This window comes from Triticum aestivum, chromosome 4B, assembly GCF_018294505.1.
Source record: "Triticum aestivum cultivar Chinese Spring chromosome 4B, IWGSC CS RefSeq v2.1, whole genome shotgun sequence".
NCBI lineage: Eukaryota > Viridiplantae > Streptophyta > Magnoliopsida > Poales > Poaceae > Triticum > Triticum aestivum.
In genome coordinates this window covers 124,849,355-124,871,334 of record NC_057804.1, presented here as the reverse complement: position 1 = coordinate 124,871,334, position 21,980 = coordinate 124,849,355, and positions in this window count along the sequence as shown.

Here is a 21,980-nt window from a genome sequence, read left to right as displayed (position 1 = left end):
GGACCAAATAAATTTGACATGCAAGCTCAAGAACAGGGTCACCTAAGCAGCAAAAATATGCAATGAATAAAGCACTAGAACAAAAACTAATTGGACCATTGGAGGAGTCACATACCAAAGATCAATCCCCCAAAGCAGTTTTGTGAATGGAGCTTTGAGCAACGAGATCGAAAATCGCAGCAAAATGAGCTAGAACTCGTGCTTGAGATGGTTGGTGACTTTTTGGGAGGAAGAAGGAGTGTGTGGGTGCAGGAATAAGTGGAGGGGAGCCACCATGGGCCCACGAGGCAGGGGGCGCGCCCTGTAGGGGTGGGCGCGCCCTGGACCCTCGTGGCCAGGTGCTTGCTCCCCCTGTTGTGTTTTCAGTGCCAGATATTCTCAAATATTCTAGAAAAAAAATAATGTTTCATTTTTGGGGCATTTGGAGAACTTTTATTTTCAGGGTATTTTTTTATTGCACAGATAATTCAGGAAACAGACAGAAAATACTATTTTTTTCTTTATTTAATCTAAATAACAGAAAGTAAAAGGAGGGTACAGAAAGTTGTACTTTCTAACTTCGTCCATCTCATGCTCATCAAAAGGAATCCACTAACAAGGTTGATCAGGTCTTGTTAATAAACTCATTCCGAATTGCATGAAACCGGAGAATTTTCAAATAGCACTAGGTTACCTCAACGGGGATATGCACGTCCCCCAAAATAAGAATATCATATTTCTTCTTGACAGTAGGAAGAGGAAATTCAAAACCTCCAATAGTGATAGTTGGAATCTTTCCAATAGAATTTATACTGTGGACTTGAGGTTGTTTCCTCGGGAAGTGTACCGTATGCTCATTACCATTAATATGAAAAGTGACATTGCCTTTGCTACAATCAGTAACAGCCCCTGCAGTATTCAAAAAGGGTCTACCAAGAATAATCGACATACTGTCGTCCTCGGGAATATCAAGAATAACAAAGTCCGTTAAGATAGTAACGTTTGCAACCACAACAAGCACATCTTCACAAATACCAGCAGGTATAGCAGTTGATTTATCGGCCATTTGCAAAGATATTTCAGTAGGTGTCAACTTATTCAAATCAAGTATACGATATAAAGAGAGAGGCATAACACTAACACCGGCTCCAAGATCACATAAAGCAGTTTTAACATAGTTTCTTTTAATGGAGCATGGTATAGTTGGTACTCCTGGATGTCCCAGTTTCTTTGGTATTCCACCCTTAAAAGTATAATTAGCAAGCATGGTGGAAATTTCAGCTTCAGGTATCTTTCTCTTATTTGTAACTATTTCTTTCATATATTTAGCATAAGGATTCATTTTAAGCATATCAGTCAAACGCATACACAAAAAGATAGGTCTAATCATTTCAGCAAAGCGCTCAAAATCCTCATCATCCTTTTCCTTGGATGGTTTAGGAGGAAAGGGCATGGGTTTCTGAACCCAAGGTTCTCTTTCTTTACCGTGCTTCCTAGCAACAAAGTCTCTCTTATCATAACGTTGATTCTTTGATTGTGGGTTATCAAGATCAACAGCAGGTTCAATCTCTACATCATTATTATTGCTAGGTTGAGCATCAACATGAATATGATCATTAACATTGTCACTAGGTTCGTGTTCATTACCAGATTGTGTTTCAACATCAGAGATAGAAATTTCATTGGGATTCTCAGGTGTGTCTATAACAGGTTCACTAGAATCATGCAAAGTCCTATCATTTTTCTTTTTCTTCCTCTTAGAAGGACTAGGTGCATCAACATTAGTTCTCTGAGAATCTTGCTCAATTCTCTTAGGGTGGCCCTCAGGATACAAAGGTTCCTGAGTCCTTGTACCCGTTCTAGTCGCAACTCTAACAGCATTATCATTATTCTTATTATTTAATTCATTGAGCAAATCATTCTGAGCTTTAAGTACTTGTTCTACTTGAGTGGTAACCATAGAAGCATGTTTACTAATGATTTTAAGTTCACCTTTAACTCTAGACATATAATCACTCAAGTGTTCAATCATATAAGCATTGCGCTTTAATTCTCTACCAAAATAAGCATTGAAGTTTTCTTGCTTAACCATGAAGTCATCAAACTCATCTAAGCATTGGCTAGCAAACTTAGTAGGCGGGATTTCAGCCTTATCATATCTATAGAGAGAATTTACCTTTACTACCTGTGTCGGGTTATCAAGACCATGTATTTCTTCAACAGGCGGTAAACTAAGACCATGTATTTCTTCAATAGGAGGTAAATTCTTAACATCTTCAGCTTTAATACCCTTTTCTTTCATATATTTCTTTGCCTCTTGCATATCTTCAGGATTGAGAAATAGAACACCCCTTTTCTTCGGAGTTGGCTTAGGAGTTGGCTCAGGAAGTGTCCAATTATTTTCATTTGTCAACATATTATTCAATAGAACCTCAGCTTGATCAACTGTTCTTTCTCTGAAAACACAACCAGCACAACTATCCAGGTGGTCTCTGGAAGCATCGGTTAGTCCATTATAAAAGATATCAAGTATTTCATTTTCTTGAGAAGATGATCAGGCAAAGCATTAAGTAATTGGAGAAGCCTCCCCCAAGCTTGTGGGAGACTCTCTTCTTCAATTTGCACAAAATTATATATTTCCCTTAAGGCAGCTTGTTTCTTATGAGCGGGGAAATATTTAGCAGAGAAGTAATAAATCATATCCTGGGGACTACACACACAACCAGGATCAAGAGAATTAAACCATGTCTTAGCATCACCCTTTAATGAGAACGGAAATATTTTAAGGATATAATAGTAGCGAGATTTCTCATCATTAGTGAATAGGGTGGTTATATCATTTAATTTAGTAAGATGTGCCACAACAGTTTCAAATCCATAGCCATAGAAAGGATTAGATTCAACCAACGTAATTATATCAAGATCGACAAAGAAATCATAATCCTTATCAGTAACAAAGATAGGTGAAGTAGCATAAGCAGGGTCATATTTCATTCTAGCATTCAAGGATTTTTGTTTCAGCTTAGCTAATAATTTCTTAAGATCGCTCCTATCATTGCACGCAAGAAAATCTCTAGCAGTTTCTTCAACCATAACATAACCCTCAGGCACAACAGGCAACTCATATTTAGGGGGAGAATCTTCATCATCACTTTCATCAATATTATCAGTTTCAATAATTTCATTCTCTCTAGCCCTAGCAAGTTGTTCATCAAGAAATTCACCCAGTGGCACAGTATTATCAAGCATAGAAGTAGTTTCATCATAAGTATCATGCATAGCAGAAGTGGCATCATCAATAACATGCGACATATCAGAATTAATAGCAGAAGCAGGTTTAGGTGTCGCAAGTTTACTCAAAACAGAAGGTGAATCAAGTGCAGAGCTAGATAGTAGTTCCGTACCTCCCCTCGTAGTTGAGGGATAATTTTTTTTGCGTCTTTCAGGTTCTTCATAGTGACCAGCAGATATAAATCCCAAGTGACTCAAAGAATAGAGCTATGCTCCCCGGCAACGGCGCCAGAAAATAGTCTTGATAACCCACAAGTATAGGGGATCACAACAGTTTTCGAGGGTAGAGTATTCAACCCAAATTTATTGATTCGACACAAGGGGAGCCAAAGAATATTCTCAAGTATTAGCAGTTGAGTTGTCAATTCAACCTCACCTAGATAACTTAATATCTGCAGCAAAGTATTTAGTAGCAAATCAATATGATAGTAGTGGTAAGGGTAGCAAAAGTAATATTTTTGGGCTTTGTAGTGATTGTAACAATAGCAACGAAAAAGTAAATAAGCGAAGAACAAAATGTGAAAAGCTCATAGGCATTGGATCGGTGATGGATAATTATGTTGGATGCGGTTCATCATGTAACAGTTATAACATAGGGTGACACAGAACTAGCTCCAATTCATCAATGTAATGTAGGCATGTATTTTGAATATAGTCATACGTGCTTATGGAAAAGAACATGCATGACATCTTTTGTCCTACCCTCCCGTGGCAGCGGGGTCCTATTGGAAACTAAGGGATATTAAGGCCTCCTTTTAATAGAGTACCAGAACAAAGCATTAACACATAGTGAATACATGAACTCCTCAAACTACGGTCATCACCGGGAGTGTTCCCGGTTATTATCACTTCGGGGTTGCCGGATCATAACACATAGTAGGTGACTATTGACTTGCAAGATAGGATCAGGAACTCACATATATTCATGAAAACATAATAGGTTCAGATCTGAAATCATGGCACTCGGGCCCTAGTGACAAGCATTAAGCATAGCAAAGTCATAGCAACATCAATCTTAGAACATAGTGGATACTAGGGATCAAAACCTAACAAAACTAACTCGATTACATGGTAAATCTCATCCAACCCATCACTGTCCAGCAATCCTACGATGGAATTACTCACGCACGGTGGTGAGCATCATGAAATTGGTGATGGAGGATGGTTGATGATGACGACGGCAACGGATTCCCCTCTCGGAGCCCCGAACGGACTCCATATCAGCCCTCCCGAGAGAGATTAGGGCTTGGCAGCGGCTCTGTATCGTAAAACACGATGAATCCTTCTCTCTGATTTTGTTCTCCTGAATGTGAATATATAGAGTTGGAGTTGAGGTCGGTGGAGCACCAGGGGGCCCACGAGGCAGGGGACGCGCCCAGGGGGGCAGGCTCGCCTCCCACCCTCGTCGACAGGGTGTGGTCCCCCTGGTCTTGATTCTTTCGCCAATATTTTTATATTTACCAAAAATAATCTCCGTGGAGTTTCAAGTCAATCCGAGAACTTCCGTTTCTGCACACAGATAACACCATGGCAATTCTGCTGAGAACAGCGTCAGTCCAGGTTAGTTCCATTCAAATCATGCAAGTTAGAGTCCAAAACAAGGGCAAAAGTGTTTGGAAAAGTAGATACGACGGAGACGTATCAGCACTCGATGCATTTTCTAGGGTTTCCCGGTGAAAAAACCCTAAAACACTGCCCCGACGTGACGCAACATGCGTTTTGTGTTCGAATTCATGCAGACCTTGACTGGGCAACCACATTGGCCATGCACATATGGTGCCAAAAGTTTGGGTCATCTCATGAATGCCTCCACATGCACCATGAACAAGCAGGACCATTCGGGTCTGCCAAGGGCAAGTCTGAAAGAGGTTTTTCTTTCGAGTCCGACCAATTGAGCCCAAACTTTATGCACACCCTAGGATGACCATGGAAAGCATGCATGACAAGTATCATTCATTTCTAACACTCGATGCATTTTCAAGGGTTTTCCTGGTGAAAAAAACCCTAAAACACTGCCCCGACGTGACGCAACATGTGTTTTGTGTTCGAATTCGTGCAGACCTTGCCTGGGGGACCACATTGGCCATGCCCACATGATGCCAAAAGTTTGGGTCATCTCATGCATGCCTCCACATGCACCATGTACAAGCAAGACCATTCGGGTCTGCTGGAGGGCAAGTCTAACAGAGATTTTTCTTCCCGGTTCCACCAATATAGCCCAAACTTTATGCACACCCTAGGATGACCATGGCAAGCATGCATGACAAGTATCGTTCATTTCTGACACCCGATGCATTTTCTAGGTTTCCCGGTGAAAAAACCCTAAAACACTGCCCCGACGTGACGCAACGTGCGTTTTTGTGTCCGAATTCATGCAAACATTGCCTGGGGGTCCACATTGGCCACGCCCACATGGTGCCAAAAGTTGGGGTCGTCTCATGCATGCCTCCACATGCACCATGTACAAGCAGGACCATTCGGGTCTGCCGGAGGGCAAGTCTGAAAGAGGTTTTTCTTCCCGGTCCCACCAATTAGGAAGTCAAAAATAAGGCAACATTTTATCATACATATTTGAAATTTAAAACTAGAAGAAGAAATGATAGGGAATTATGAAGCATAAAATAACAATTAGGAATAATATGGAGAAACATAAAAAAATAGGAAAACCAAAAAAAGAAATAGGCAAAATACATTTGATTTTAAAATATTACAAATATGAAAGAGATACTATATACATTTTTAAACATAAACAAATATAAAATAAATAATAGGAAACAAACATAAAAAATATGAAACAAAGATTATATATTGTTTTTTGAGACAATGAACAAAGATTATATGGTTACAGATGTAGGTAGGTGAGCCGACCCACACCGCAAATACCAGTCGGATCCATTGTGTGGGAGCCCACAGCGGTGCGCTTTTCATGCACGTCGATCACATCTACGCCAATCACGGGAGTAGTTGTGTTTTTGTTACACAATTCCTGGATCGTGGTAATCCATATCGCCCGAATCCCTAGGATTGAGGAGCATGTTCTGCCTCGCATCAACGGAGGAAACTATAGATTCGAAGATACTCCGCAGGGAAGTTACGACGACCTAGGAGATCGATCTCGTTAATAATCTCCACCTGCTCGCACATGTCGTCTAGATCGCCTCCTGCCGGCGAGTCGACGATAGCTCCGTCCGTCGCATCCCACATGCCGCAAAAACCCTGAGAACATCAAGGTCGTCCGCACATGGTGGCCACCATGGACGAACTACGTCGACACCGCATCGCCGACTACTTTCATCTTCATCAACCGATCAAGTATGTTGTCCTCCATACCGCCTTTCATAGAAAGCTAGTTTGTCTGTGTCATTGCTTTGATGGACTTAGGATTAGCCCATATTTTCAAATTAGATCAACTCGACAAGATGCGTTCTTACTGATACGTCTCCAACGTATCCATAATTTTTGATTGCTCGATGCTATATTATCTACTGTTTTGGACTATATTGGGCTTTATTTTCCACTTTTATATTATTTTTGGGACTAACCTATTAACCAGAGGCCCAGCCCAGAATTGCTTTTTTTGCCTATTTCAGTGTTTCAGAGAAACAGAATATCAAACGGAGTCCAAACGGAATGAAACCTTCGGGAACGTGATTTTCTCATCAGATAAGACCTAGGAGACTTGGACCCTCCGTCAAGAAAGCCACGAGGTGGTCACGAGGGTGGAAGGCGCCCCCCTAGGGCGCGCCCCTGCCTCGTGGGCCCCTCGAAGCTCCACCGACGTACTCCTTCCTCCTATATATACCTACGTACCCCAAACGATCAGATACGGAGCCAAAAACCTAATTCCACCGCCGCAACTTTCTGTATCCACGAGATCCCATCTTGGAGCCTGTTCCGGAGCTCCGCCGGAGAGGGCCATCATCACGGAGGGCTTCTACATCATCCTAGCCCCTCCGATGAAGTGTGAGTAGTTTACCTCAGACCTTTGGGTCCATAGTTAGTAGCTAGATGGCTTCTTCTCTCTTTTTGGATCTCAATACAATGTTCTCCCCCTCTCTCGTGGAGTTCTATTCGATGTAATCTTCTTTTTGCGGTGTGTTTGTTGAGATCGATGAATTGTGGGTTTATGATCAAGTCTATCTATGAATAATATTTGAATCTTCTCTGAATTCTTTATGTATGATTGGTTATCTTTGCAAGTCTCTTCGAATTATCAGTTTGGTTTGGCCTACTAGATTGGTTTTTCTTGCAATGGGAGAAGTGCTTAGCTTTGGGTTCAATCTTGCGGTGTCCTTTCCCAGTGACAGAAGGGGCAACAAGGCACGTATTGTATTGTTGCCATCGAGGATAACAAGATGGGGTTTTTATCATATTGCATGAAACTATCCCTCTACATCATGTCATCTTGCTTATGGTGTTACTCTGATTTCTTGAACTTAATACTCTAGATGCATGCTGGATAGCGGTCGATGAGTGGAGTAATAGTAGTAGATGCAGGCAGGAGTCGGTCTACTTGTCTCGGACGTGATTCCTATATACATGATCATACCTAGATATTCTCATAACTATGCTCAATTATGTCAATTGCTCAACAGTAATTTGTTCACCCATCGTAGAATCACTACAAAAAAAAAGACACATCCGTGACATTTTGGGCCGAACAATTTTTTTTCTGTCATACATATGACACTTCTATGACGATAATTGTGACAAAACCCGGTATCATCATAGATGTGGTGGGCTCCTACTTCTATGACAAAAAATCATGACAGAAAATGGGCTTTTCGTCCTGGGTGGGCCCGAGACGCAGCTGCATGACATTCTTTGGGCCGTCCATGACGGAAAAAACTGTGGTAGAAGCGAGGGCGAGGAAAATTTCGGGGAGTTCCCGGTTACGGTGGGAGGTCGGGGGCCGAGCGATGCGCGTTTCTCTCGTACACGTACGCGCGTGTGTGCGAGGCGTTGGCTCTAACTGAACCCGAGCGAGGCGTTGGGCTCTAACTGAACCCGAGCGATTGCACTACAGGCTACGCGTTACTGAACCCGAGTGATCAATCGATGGCTGTTAACTGAACCCGATCGAGCGATTCCTTCGCTACTGCTGCTAACTGAAGCTGATCGCTGGTGCCTCTAGGATGAACAGTGAGCGTTGCGGGGGGTTTGAATGAACAGTGAGCGGTGGCGTTGCCTCTGGATGAACAGTACCCCGTGGTGTGGTGGAGGGCTGGATGAACAGTAGACGGTGGAGGGGTGCCCGTGGAGGGGTGGATGAACAGGACCCCGTGGTGTGGTGGAGGGCTAGATGAACAGTAGACGGTGGAGGGGTGCCCGTGGAGGGGTGGATGAACAGGACCCCGTGGTGTGGAGGGCTGGATGAACAGTAGACAGTGGAGGGGTGCCCATGGAGGGGTGGTTGAACATGATCCCTTGGTGTGGAGGGCTGGATGAACAGTAGACGGTGGAGGGGTAGTTGAACAGTAGCCGGTGGAGTAGCGCGCGGTGGTGGCTGGATGAACAGGAGCCCGTGGAGGCTGGATGAACAGGAGCCCGTGGAGGCTGGAGGAGGTCGATGGTGGAGATGAACAGTATCCCATGGAGTCCCGTGTTGCGGTACGCCACACCCCTCCCGATGAATAGGACCCCCGTTTCGACCTTAGTGCTCCAACACAAGTCTGTTTCCTCTGTTTTGCGGTGTGCCACACCGCTCCCGATCAACAGGACCCCCGTTTCGACTGTAGGAGGTCCGTTTCCTCCGTTTTACGGTACGGCACACCCCTCCTGATCAACAGGACCCCCGTTTCGACCGTAGGAGGTCCGTTTCCTCCGTTTTGCGGTACGCCACACCCCTCCCAATGAACAGGATCCCGTTTCGAACGTGGCTGGTCGAACACAAGGCCGTTTCCTCTGTTGTGCGGTACGCCAGGCCTCGTTTCCATTGCCTGTTTCGTCCAAGCCCTCCCGATGAACACGACGCATTCCGTTGCCTCCCCATGAACACGACGCACTCCGTTGCCTCCCCATGAACACGACGCATTCCGTTGCCTCCCCATGAACATGACGACGACGCTGTTTCTCCGTTCCAACCCAGCCATGTACACGAGCCCTGGCCGTACGTATGCACGAGTAGGCGTTCGAGACCCCGCCCGTATGTACACATACGTGGCCGTATTTTGTTTCTTGCACCCTGGCCGCTGTACGTACGTGTACATGCTACGTGCGTGCCTCTACTACGACACGTGCGTGCCTCTACATCGACCAGTATATATGTACATACACGTTCGCGACCAGAACGACAACGCTACGTACGCTTCGACCAGGTGGGTCTCGACTGTCAGGCACTTCCTTGCGTGCGAAGATGTAGCTGGTGGGTCCCAACAGTCAGGGGGCGAATCATTTTTTTGCCCGGACGCACTTCCTTGCGTGCGAAGGTGTAGCTGGTGGGTCCTAGGTGTCGAGGGGCTGGTGGGTCCCAGCAGTCAGGGGGGAGAATCGTTTTTTGCCCGGACGCACTTCCTTGTGTACGAAGGTGTAGCTGGTGGGTCCCAGCAGTTAGGGGGGAAACCTTTTTTTCACGAAATACGGTGGCTCGTCCGGTGGGTCCCTGCTATCAGGTGGAGGAATCATTATTTTTCGTATAATAAGGAGGCACATCCTTGCTGCCGCCATGGACCCAGCTGTCAGCCTCTCCACATATAGTCCATGTCCGATGGAAGTCGTTCCTTGACCACGTTGACCACGCCGCGCTGAGAGTACCAGGGCGGTGGACGACGGCAAGGCCTAGGAAGGGGACGACACGGAGGCAGGGAAGACTCGGCAGTTGTTTCCCACGCGGAGGGGAGTACGACTGTACGAGGGTTTACTGGTTCGTCTGCCGTCGCCGGAGAATAACAGCAGGTGTGGGTGAGTAGAGGGATGGCTAGGCCAGCGATGGGAGTACGGTCGGCGGTGAGGCCTACGCGGCAGCACAACCGGCCGCGCGGAGGAGGGAGCAGGCAGTCCCGCCGGCGCTTGTTTGAGTGGCTGGAGCAGAAAGAGCAGAGATTGAAGAAGCATGATGACCGTTGGATGGACATCCAACAGTCAGTGCTTGTGCGTCAACCTTTTTTTAGGAAAACCTCAAATCTGTGGAAAACAGCAAACAACCCATCTGCCATTGTTTCTAATAATTTACAGCCCATTTGCTAATTCTTAAGGTTTTTTTGGAGCCCATCTTCTTTTTGTTAGCATTACAACCCATATTGTGGCAACGGTTAAAAAATTATACGAAATTTTGCATATTTCGGTGTGGTCCGAACTATTTTTAATCCCGAAATTTCGACTCACATTTGAACTGATTTTAAAAATAAATGTATATCAATATAAAATCCAACAAATTCTCCACGCATAAAAATTAATGTCATTTAAAATCTTGAAATGAAAAAAAAAAGATATTTGAAACTAATTGCCAGTTTGATGTGTTTTAAAAATGTACAACCCATTTCTCATTACTGATGGGCCATTTTCTCGGCCAGCCGAATGAAAGCTCTCCTCGTCTTGAAATATTTGCAGCCCAACAGGCCTGACAAAGCGACTTACTAGGCAAATCACAAAAAAACTGGGCTGTGGCCATGGACCCAGCTGTCAGCCTCTCCACGTACAGTACTCTTCCGATGGAAGTCGTTCCTTGACCATGTTGACCACGCCGCGCGGAGAGCACCATGGCGGTGGACGACGGCGAGGCCTAGGAAGGGGACGACGCGGCAGTGGAAGCCCGCGCGGAGAGGACTACGAGGGTTCACTGGTTCGGCTGCGGTGTGAGGCTGCCGTTGCCACAGGGCCTGGCCAGCGGTGGGAATAGTAGGGGGCGGTGAGGCCTCTGCGGCAGCACAGCCGGCCACGGGAGGCAGGAGCATGCGGCACGACCGGCGCTGCTTTGGGCGGCTGGAGCAAGAAGACCAGAGGTTGAAGAAGCACTACGTCCGTTGGATGGACATCGTACGGTCGCTGGAGCTAGAATCGTTCATATTGACTAAGTTGACAAAGCCCTTCGTCCCCGCCAACTTAGTAGGCCCACAAGTCAGCCTCCTAGCAAGGTGGGTCCCAGCTAGCCGGGGGAGTATTCATTTTTTTGTGCGTAATAAGGAGGCACTTCCGGTGAGTCCGAGCTGACAGCAGGGGGAACGTTTTTTTCGTGAAATACGGTGGCCCGTCCGGTGGGTCCCAACAGTCAGGGGGAAATGACTTTTTCACAAAATACTGGTGGCCTGTCCGGTGGGTCCCCGCTGTCAGGTGGAGGAATAATTATTTTCCGCGTAATAAGGAGGCACTTCCTTGCGGCTGCCGTAGACCCGGCTGTCAGGCTTTCCACGTACAGTACTCTTCCAATGGAAGTCGGTCGTTGACCATATTGACCACACCGCGCAGAGAGAACCACGGCGGTGGACGACGACGAGGCCTAGGAAGGGGACGATGCGGAGCCATGCAAGACGCGGCAGTGGATGCCCACGCGAAGAGGAGTACAAGCGTTCACTGGTTCGGCTGCGTTGTGAGGCTGCCGTCGCCGCAGAATAACAGGGGGTGTGGGTGAGTGGAGGGATGGCCTGGCCAGTGGTGGGAGTAGTATGGGGGTGGTGAGGCCTCCGCGGTAGCACAGCCGGCCACGGGAGGCAGGAGCAGGCGGCACGACCGGCGCTGCTTTGGGCGGATGGAGCAAGAAGACCAGAGGTTGAAGAAGCACTATGGCCATTGGATGGACATCATACAGTCACTGAAGTATTGACTAAGTTGACAAAGCTCTCCGTCCCTGTCAACTTAGTAGGCCCACAAGTCAGCCCAACAATATGGTGGGTCCCAGCTAGCAGGGGGTATTCATTTTTTGGGCGTAATAAGGAGGCACTTCCTTGTGTGCGAAGATATAGCTGGTGGGTCTGACCTGTCAGCGGGGGGGGGGGGCATTTTTTCGCGAAATACAGAGGCCCTTCCTGTGGGTCCTAGCTGTCAGGTGGAGGAGTCATTATTTTGCGCGTAATAAGGAGGCATTTCCTTGCGTGCGGCCGTGGACCCAGCTGTCAGCCTCTCCACGTATAGTCCACTTCTGATGGATGTCGTTCATTGACCACGTTGACCAGGCCGCGCCGAGAGCACCAGGGCGGTGGACGACGGCGAGGCCTAGGAAGGGAACGACATGGAGCCAGGGAATACTCGGCAGTTGTTTCCCACGCGGAGGAGTACGAGGGTTTACTGGTTCGTCTGCCATCGCTGGAGAATAACAGCATGTGTGGGTGAGTAGAGGGATGGCTAGGCCAGCGATGGGAGTACGGTGGGGCCGTGAGGCCTGCGCGGCAGCATAGCCGGCCGTGGGAGGAGGGAGCGAGCAGTCCCGCCGGCGCTTGTTTGAGCGGCTTGAGCATGAAGTGCAGAGATTGAAGAAGCATGACAACCATTGGATGGACATCCAACAGTCACTGCTCTCGTGTGTTGACTAAGTTGACAGGGCGTTGCGTGTGCGTCAACCTTTTTTTTATGAAAGCATACGCGTCAACCTGTAGTAGGCGCACAAGTCAGCCTCAAATCTGTGGAAAACAGCATACAGCCCATTTGCCATTATTTCTAATAATGTACAACCCATTTGCTAATTCTTAAGAATTTTTTGGAGCCCATCTTCTTTTTGTTAGCATCACACCCCATATTGTGGCCACGGTTAAAAAGTATACAAATTTTTGCATATTTCGGTGCGGTCAACTATTTTTAATCCAGAAATATCGATTCACATTCAAACTATTTTGAAAAATAATTTCTATTAATATAAAATCCAAATAATTGTCCATGCATAAAAATCAATGGAATTTAAGATCTTGTAATGAAAAAAAATTGAAACTAATTCCCGGTTTGATGTGTTTTAAAAATGTACAGCCCATTTCTGGGCAAACCGAATGAAACTCTCCTCGTCTTGAAAGATTTGCAGCCCAGCAAGGCCGATAAAGCAAGTAGGCCTTGTTTGGGTATTTCTTTAAAAAAAATAGAACTGGGCTAGCCATTTTCAGCAAGAAAAAAACACAACTGGGCTCATGATGTGGTAAACATAAATAAAACCCTGGTTAGATGGGCCACAACCCCCGCACAGCCTCGTTGTTACCCTGATCCGTCGCTAAAACTAGTATAAATAACAACTGCTTGTTCCTCAAAAAATAAAATGCGCGACTTGCTGGGTCCCTGGTGTCAGCCGCTCGTAGTGTAATTCTCTCGTTTATTGACTACGTTGACAATGGCGTGAGCCCCAGATGTCCAGCCTTTTGTATGAAAATTTACAGCCCATTTGATGTGCTAGTTCGAAATAAGTTTGTGGGTGCTGGTGGGGGCTAATTACTTGGCTTCTGTAATGCATAGTGAGCTCAAGCAGCCGGCGAGAGTGATGTTATTTCCCTTGGTTTGGATTTTTTACAATATTTCACTCTAAATTAAACGAATGGCAAGCCATTTGCCTTGTTTCAAAGAAAATATGACAGTCACAACCGAGTTGAAAAGGGAAGGAACATCTAACTCCAGCTTACAAACTGTACAAAAGCACGAGGGTTAATTGTTCATCAGCTTTACAAAAAACCAGATTGGAAAGGGCAACAACATCTAACTCCAGCACTGTTTTCGGCAGTCACAGTCAAATGGATCGGTCAGGTCCATAAAATGAACATCCTGGGTCATAAAATTTACTAGATTATGACCACAATATGTTGTAAATAGAAGACCAACACGTTCAGAAGCTCTTTTGCCCACCTGAAACTCCTTTTTTTGCTCTTCGACATACCCATCCGTCAAAACCAGGCTGCTAATAAACTTAAGCCTGATGGACAATAGTAACCTCACATTCAGCAGGAAGAATGTGACAAATCTTGTGTTTGCATGGTTGGCCACATATCATTCTAGCGTTATTGTCTTCAATCGAATCTCATGAGAAGTGAGAAAAGCCCGATGCTTACGAATCCACCGATTGGTTATAACTTTCTTACCCCGTCCTGTTGCCTTAATAGACATGAAGATTGAAAACAGTTAAGGTCTGAAAGAAGAGTGTCGAAAGAGCAACAGCTGAACGGTTAATTCTAGTACACTATATGCGGGCTTCCAATCTGTGTGAAATTATCACCTTTATATACAACTTCTCCAGACATGGAAAGCATTGCAGCAAGCCAGTAATCTTGTTCAGATCAAAACTATTCATTTGGATATATAAGATCTTGACAAAATCCAGCACCATTGATAGGCCATCCATGGAGAAACTCTTCATTGAGCATAGAACATAATATTAGTACAAAATGTGTACTCCAAGATGATATATAAATTATGCGCAGAAATTTAAAATGCAGCTTATGGTTACAAGTGTAGATGATAATATAAAGTACCTGAAGAGCTGTAGAGCCAAACACCATATTGAAATGAGCACAGAGATCATGTATTACACCCAAGGTCTCCAGTTTAGGCGCAGAGAGGACGGCTATTTGCAACAGTGAATAACTAGAATCAAGGATCAACCTTTGAAGTGAAGGGGCATCTTGGATGATGAGCTGCCTTCCGTCAAAAGAAATTCCAATTCTTACAAGGTTAGGCGACTTTATTTGGAGACAACCGATTCTAACTGTGAAAACAAGCACCAAGCACTTCAGCGTAGGGCAACTGGAGTGGATGATGTTGTGCAATGAGGCCTCCGATATACGAACCCGCACAGGTGAAAGTTTCTTGAGAAATGGGAGTCGAAGGTTTAGTACCAGATTGTCTGATAGGTAGCACTGCGCAAAGGTGGCGGTGTGGAGAGAGGACGAAAACCCCGAGATGGACATCGGTGCTGAGGGCACAAGTTCATGGCGTTCGGTATGTGGTATGTGATTTCAAGGGGAATAGTAGAACTCAAGCAGCTGTAGTTCTGTGTATTCAGGGGATTCCAGCCAGGCGTCCACCATGCAGGGCATGGTATGCTTGCTCAGGTAGCTTGACGGGATGCAGAGGCTTTGAACGGAGCCCTGGTGGGAGGAGATGATGGCTCTGGGGATTTCAAAATCATTAAAGAGAGATAGCTGACGATAGTCGAGATTAAGGGGAACGCTGCGCCATAGAGGGCTCCACCGAATTGAGAGGACTTGGGTGCGGCAGCAATCCTTGGTGGGGAGAAGCGAGATGATCTCCCCAAGGATGGCGTCCGGGAGATCGCTGATGCGGTCCACCCAAGATTCTACGGGTTCCTTGGATCCGGTGGGGGCGGGGTCGCCGCTTCTCCCCGCGCTGCCGGGTGCGGGATCTACAACAGGCGTTGCCGCTGGCGGAAGCCTCATCTTCTTGGCGCTGGGGTCAGCCGACTCCATTTTCCTTTAGGGCGTCGCGTCGTGCTCACGGATTTGAGCAGAGTAACGAATGACGAGCCTAGTTGTAGTGCAAGCGAAGAAGAAGGGAAGCTGGTTTTTTTGTAGGAGTGAGGAAGAAGGGGAGCTGGGGTTTTCTGTAGGAGTGAGGTGAGGAATTTGGGGGTACGAGTGGAGCCAGCTGACGTGAGGTGGGTGGGAGCGAGGAGGAAGAAGAGCACCCAGGTTTTTTTGGGGGGGGGGCGGTGTGCTGGGTGTGGGTAGCGCCTCTCATTCAGTAAATATATGGGCTTTTGAATTGATTTTACTATTTACTAGTGTGGATGGGCTGTTTTGTCTTGGGACCCGAGAAACAATTACTACTAGTACAGTGGAGACACTCTACAGCTACCCAGAAAAACAATTACTACTAGTAAAGTGGAGACACTCTACCACTTCTGGCTCCTCCTAGGTCATTGAAACTTCTCCCTCTACTGAATGTCGTTATACTTTTGTTCACCGACATGCGGGCCATGCAGCGTGCGGGCCCAAATGCCATCCACCAAATTAGAAGGCAGTATGTAGGCGGAGAGTCACCCCGGTCGTAGCGTGGCAGTAACGAGCCGTCGTATCAAAAAACCCCACCTCCCCGCAGTCTAAGTTTGACGGACGAAGCAACCATCATTTCACTCTTCGCTGAATCCCCTTCTCCCTCACCGTCTTCAAGAAAGGCAACACTTGCATCTACCACTGTTCTTCTCTCTGAACGAAGGGAAGGTAAGAGGATCCGTGATGTTGGTATATTTTCGTTCAGAGGAAAAAAAGAACTTTTGCAAAGCAGTAACCGATCCTCACTCTCTTTTTTGTTTCATTGTCATTGCGATTGTGTTTTCTTTACAGTGGTCTCCTAGTATTCGTCAGTTTCATGATGGACCAAGGAGAACCAGGCAAAGATCTGCTGATATTGGAGCAGACGCGGGAGGCTGATCCCCACGAGACAGAGAGCTCCAAGAAGATGGAGGCAACCACCAAGGCGACCCCAGATACTGAGATGGTCAACGCCCCGTTTGAGGTTACAGCCCCCATGGCACTGTAGGAGCAGTTTTCCCCCTTCGAGGATGTGTCCCCCCCGCTGAGTTTCCCAAGGTTATTTCCTTCTTTGCCGATCTCGATTGTGGTTTTTCATCTAAGTATGTGGTGATTTTTTTAGAAAAGGAAGTATGTGGTGATTAATAATGCAAAATTTTATTAGCTTCGATGCCATGGTATACGTAGTGGTTTAAATAACTTGTGTTTCTTATACTGAAAAGTAATTCAGAATTTGTTTCTGTTTCAATTAGAGCCCTGATGCAGACAAGGATAGTGTGATTGTACATGTCACTCGCTATGAGGCGGACGACCTGAATATACGCACTGGGAAAACAGAGTTCTTAGGCTATTGGATCCTGGAAGCCATTTGCAGTTATACCAATGAAGAGTTGTATTCCAGCCTCACTGTTGTCAGGCGTGTTGTCCAGGGTGTACTGAAGCACAAGAAGTTCATAGCTACTCCTTTGTTTGTGAGGAATACTGTTCTTGTCAAGCTTATGCAGGAAGATGACGTGGCATGCCTCCACAACCAAGTTTATCAGTGGCAAGGCCACAAGGTTGTCTTCATGAAGGTTCACAGGATTGAGCTGCTGCGGGACGTCTTCGATGATGTTCATGGCAAGGTCCGTCTTCTGTCCAGCCCAAATTAGATCGAGGCATGAAATAGTTGCCCCAGCTAGTGTTTAATAGTAGTTTGGATTGTGTCTAATTATCCGAACCTTGCCTGTTATCGACCCCTCTGGGGCTAGTACTCTGTTTGAATCCGTCTATGGGAACTGCTGCTACTTTTGTGTGCCCGTGAATCATGTGAGAACCATCATAATTGTTGCCGAAACAGATGCGTCCTCACTAGTTTTTTCACGAATATGGCATGGTAAGACATAAGTTGTCACGGTTTATCATACGAGCAGTGTGTGTTTTGATGAAATAGAGCACTCGTTTGAGAACCGTGCGCTGACATATACATAAGTACTTGTAAACACTGTTGGTGCTACCCCACTTGTAAGCAGTTGTGCAAAACACGGCACATTGGCTCAGCTCGCTTCAACACTAGGCTATCGACCAGCTAGCAATCAACAATCTGCTGTCTGACATATAAGCAACTATGTATCTTGTTATAGTGGTTCATGCAGTTAATTGAGGCCACAATGTAATAAATTCTAAACGTTCACAGGCTAGTCCAGCGCTCATGTGGAACACTCACATTAAACTCGTCTTCATAAAAAACTTGAAAAGCATTAATTAAGCAATTTTATACATCTCATTGATTCATAGAACATATCAAACATATACTAGTTCACAGCAAAAGACAAAGTTGTGAGAAGGTTTACAAATCAGGAAAAAACAAGCAAGGCTTCTCTTTGAGCAAAGGGCCTCCCGTCAGGCTTAAATTTCCTGGAGTTCACTCTGGTTTTTTCTTGTTGCCACCATTTTGGGTTAGGTTCTCTCATTCCAGAATAACCAATTATAATTGTGGTCCCAGCTGGAATGCTGAACTGAACCATGCAGTGTACTGACCAGGTGAAATTCTTGTGCGTTCCACTAAATTTAAGCACCGCTATTTGCAGAAATAAGCAGAACACAATGCCTCTTGTCCGCGCACCTGTCCAAAAAACCGTCGTGCAGCCGTGCCAGCTAGTCCTCGGTCCATGGATGAACTGGTAGAAAGTGCATTCCGGACTTGGATGCAGTTGTTTTCGCTCGTCCCTGCACTGCAATCAGGAAGTAAAACGTACGAATCAGCTTCTTTTAGATTGCGTTGGTCATTCTACCTTAGTTACTACCAATGTAGGGATACCATGAAGACGGGAGGTTAGACGACGACAACGAGGGATAGCCATCTCATTTTGCGCAGTTGTACTAAAATTGAGGTGTGTGCTTTTGATTGCGCAGATAGAAACGATACGGAGACAGACATCCCGAAACGATATGGAGACAGACATCCCTATTTGCGCAAATAAGAAATACGGTTATTTAAATAGTGACAGATATTACTACTTTCCCCCGTTTCCTCTTAGAACCAAGTCCTAGATTCATGCTACAGCTTTCCCACTTTCTTCCCTGTTTGAACCAACGCTTTGAGTCGACTGTATGAAATAGCTTTACTTCTAATAATAGTAGAAGTCTAGGTGGCTTTGGAACAGCGGACGGAAGTAGAAAAGGATCCACACGAAGGGAGCTGGGGCAGTAGAGCAAGGCAGGTTTTGAAGAAATATATACCTGAGGGTCGTCGGCATGTCGCAAAGACGACATCGGGAGGCCGCATCTTGGCCACAATACTGCAGGGAGGAAGAAGGGGTCGGAGGCCCTCCCGAGCCGGCGCTCTCTCGGAGAGAACGGCACGGCCGCCGATCAGGACGCGTGGGCAGTAGTTGGTCTCCTCCCTCTCCGTCGGCGACAGCGTGAACGATGCACCTACACCCCTGCCGCGGTCGAGGTTGTCCGGCCGGATTTGTGACCAACCGTGAGCTAAGAGAGAGTGTGGCCACCTATGTGTTGCTTAGATCTGGAGAGCATGAGAGAGTGAACGAGAGGAACCCTAGTAAAGCAAGGGCTAAGGCTCCTGCTTTTATATATAGTGGAGTGATTTCATTGTACCAGCTTCAAAAAAATGTGCTCCTACGTGTACCTGCGAGTGGGTGTGAGAGAACTAGTGCGTGCATGCACCGCTTCTCTTCGTGAGAGTACAATATACTATGCCCAAAGAACGTTTGCCGCAAGAGTAATAGTACAAGTGTGTGACGTGTGAGCTAAAATAAAATGTGTGCGGCGTCTTTTGTTTTTTAGAAGTTTTGAGGGTAGGGTTGAAGAGCACATATGTGCGTGACGTGTACCTGCAGATAGACGGTGGGTGCGACGTGCGAGTCTGTGAGAGGACTCGAGAGAGTCGTGACTCGTGAGGGTGCGTGTGCGTGAGAGAGAGGGGGCACGTATCAATGCAATGCATGTGTCCGTAAATCATTATCCGACAAACATTCGCCACAAGCCTTTTCCCGACGAACGCCGTAAGAACCATTAGATCGGCATCCGCCAGTGTCAGTTTTGCCATGTCATTTAACAGAACAGCCACTCCTCCTACACATAAATCTTCCACGTGAGTGTTAGCAACTGCCGTGTGCTCCCTCCGTTCCAAAATGCAGTGCATATAGCTTTATTGAAAATTCGAACCTCGCAAACTTTTACTGAGTTTTCGTGTACCAAATTGCACATGTAGAATACCATGTATATGTCATTTCATTCATCTTCGAGAGGTAACTATAAAGTTGGGTGAGGAGTCGACAAAGGAAGACCATCGTATCACCCGCAGCAATTTCAAGCATCCTTTATTGTCGAGGAATATCATAGGAACTCTATATGATATGATTTTTATAGGATTTTTTCCTTTAGAGCCAATTGGTTCATAGGAATAGATTCATATACTCCACATTTCAAAGGAAATAAACATGATATCATTTCTATAGCTTTAGAGCCACTTGGTTCATATGAATGGATTCCTATACTCCCTTAATTTCAAAGGAAAATAAACATTAGCGTATATTCAATAGAAAAGTTCCTATGATATGAACCAAATTACATCTCTTTTCTAATCCCTCCTCATAGGAATTGAGATACATGTCATCTCTAGATTCAATAGAAAAGTTCCTATGATGTGAACCAAATGACATCTCTTTTCCAATCCCTACTCATAGGAATTGAGATGCTCCATGTCATCTATTTCCCTACAACTTCCATGTATACATCTTCTATTCCTAAATCACTAGTAGAAAACGGAGCTTTAAAACCGGTTTGTAAGGGCCTTTAGTGCCGGTTATGGAACCGGCACTAAAGTGTGGGCACTAAAGGCCCCCCCTTTAGTACCGGTTTGGCATGAACCAGCGCTAAAGTGCCACCACATGGCGTGAACCAACCGGTACTAAAGGGGGTTTTTTTTTGAAAATTTTGGAATTTTTTTTTGATTTTTTTTCGATATTTAATTTTTCTGAATTATTTGATGATTTAGTCTCTAATCACCTCTCTTAACTGCTCAAGTGTGGATCACTCATTCCAAATCATCTAACTTCCCGACCGGTCACCCATCCTTCTCACTACTCCAGCCTGAGCACGCTTAACTTTCGGGTTCTATTCTCCTGCGTTTCCGAGTCTGCACTTGTTGTTTTCCTGACAATAGTAAGATGTCAATCCTATTAACCCTCAGGAGTTTAGCTTGAGCATGAAGTCTCACATTTCACCGTTTGAGTTTGAAACTATTATTCTAAAAAAAGTAATTATTTAGTAACGCTAATATTTCTTGAATAAGTTTGACCATAGTTTGACCACAGTTTGACCATAGTTTGACCATATTTGACCAAAATTCAAAAACTTGAAATAATTATTTAGTAACACTAATATTCTTGAATAATTATGTAGTAACATTAATACTTCTTCAATAAGTAGTTTGACCAGATTCAACCAATTTTTTTTAAAAAAAACTGAAATTTGACCATATCTTTTTTTCCTTTTGGAATCTGAGGATTCTAAAAAATTCCAAAGAGGTCGTAGGCGGTCTCCATTGGATGCGGATTTTCGTGCTGAATTTTTTGATATATTATACGTTTTTTTCTGACATCGTATGCAAAAGTTATAGCCGTTTTACATTTTCCCTACACTTTTTGCAAAACATGTCCAAATTTAAGTTTTCAAATTTTCCTAACTAGTAGATGTAGTAATATAACTACCTCTCGAAGGATTTTATTTTTTTGAAGTTTTTATCATTTTCTTTTGATTTTTTCAAAACTGAAATGGCGATACACCAGGGGGGGGGTAGAGTTTGAAAATTGCCCCCTTTAGTGTGGGTTCCACTACTAGGAAAAGGGCTATAGATAGGATGGACTCTAATGGCGCACTGTACATGTGGTGTGCCATTACTAAATACTAATGGCGCACCATGTGTTGGTGCACCATTAGTAATTTTTTTTAATTTTTCCAAAACTACTAATGGCGCACTGTGGGGGTGGTGCGCCATTACTAGTTTGACATAGTAATGGCGCACCACACCCACGGTGCGCCATTAGTAGTTTTGAAAAAAATTTAAAATTTTTTGTTAGTAATGGCGCACCAGCGGACAGTGCGCCATTACTAGTTTTAACTAGTAATGCGCGCTGTCCACTGGTGTGCCATTACTAAGTTTTTAAAAAAAAAATAAAAAAAATTCAATTTTTTTTCAAAACTAGTAATGGCGCACCCTGTGTGTGGTGCGCCATTACTAGTTAAACTAGTAATGGCGCACCACTCCACGATGCGCCATTACTAACTCGGCCCAACACCGAATGCACCCCCCCC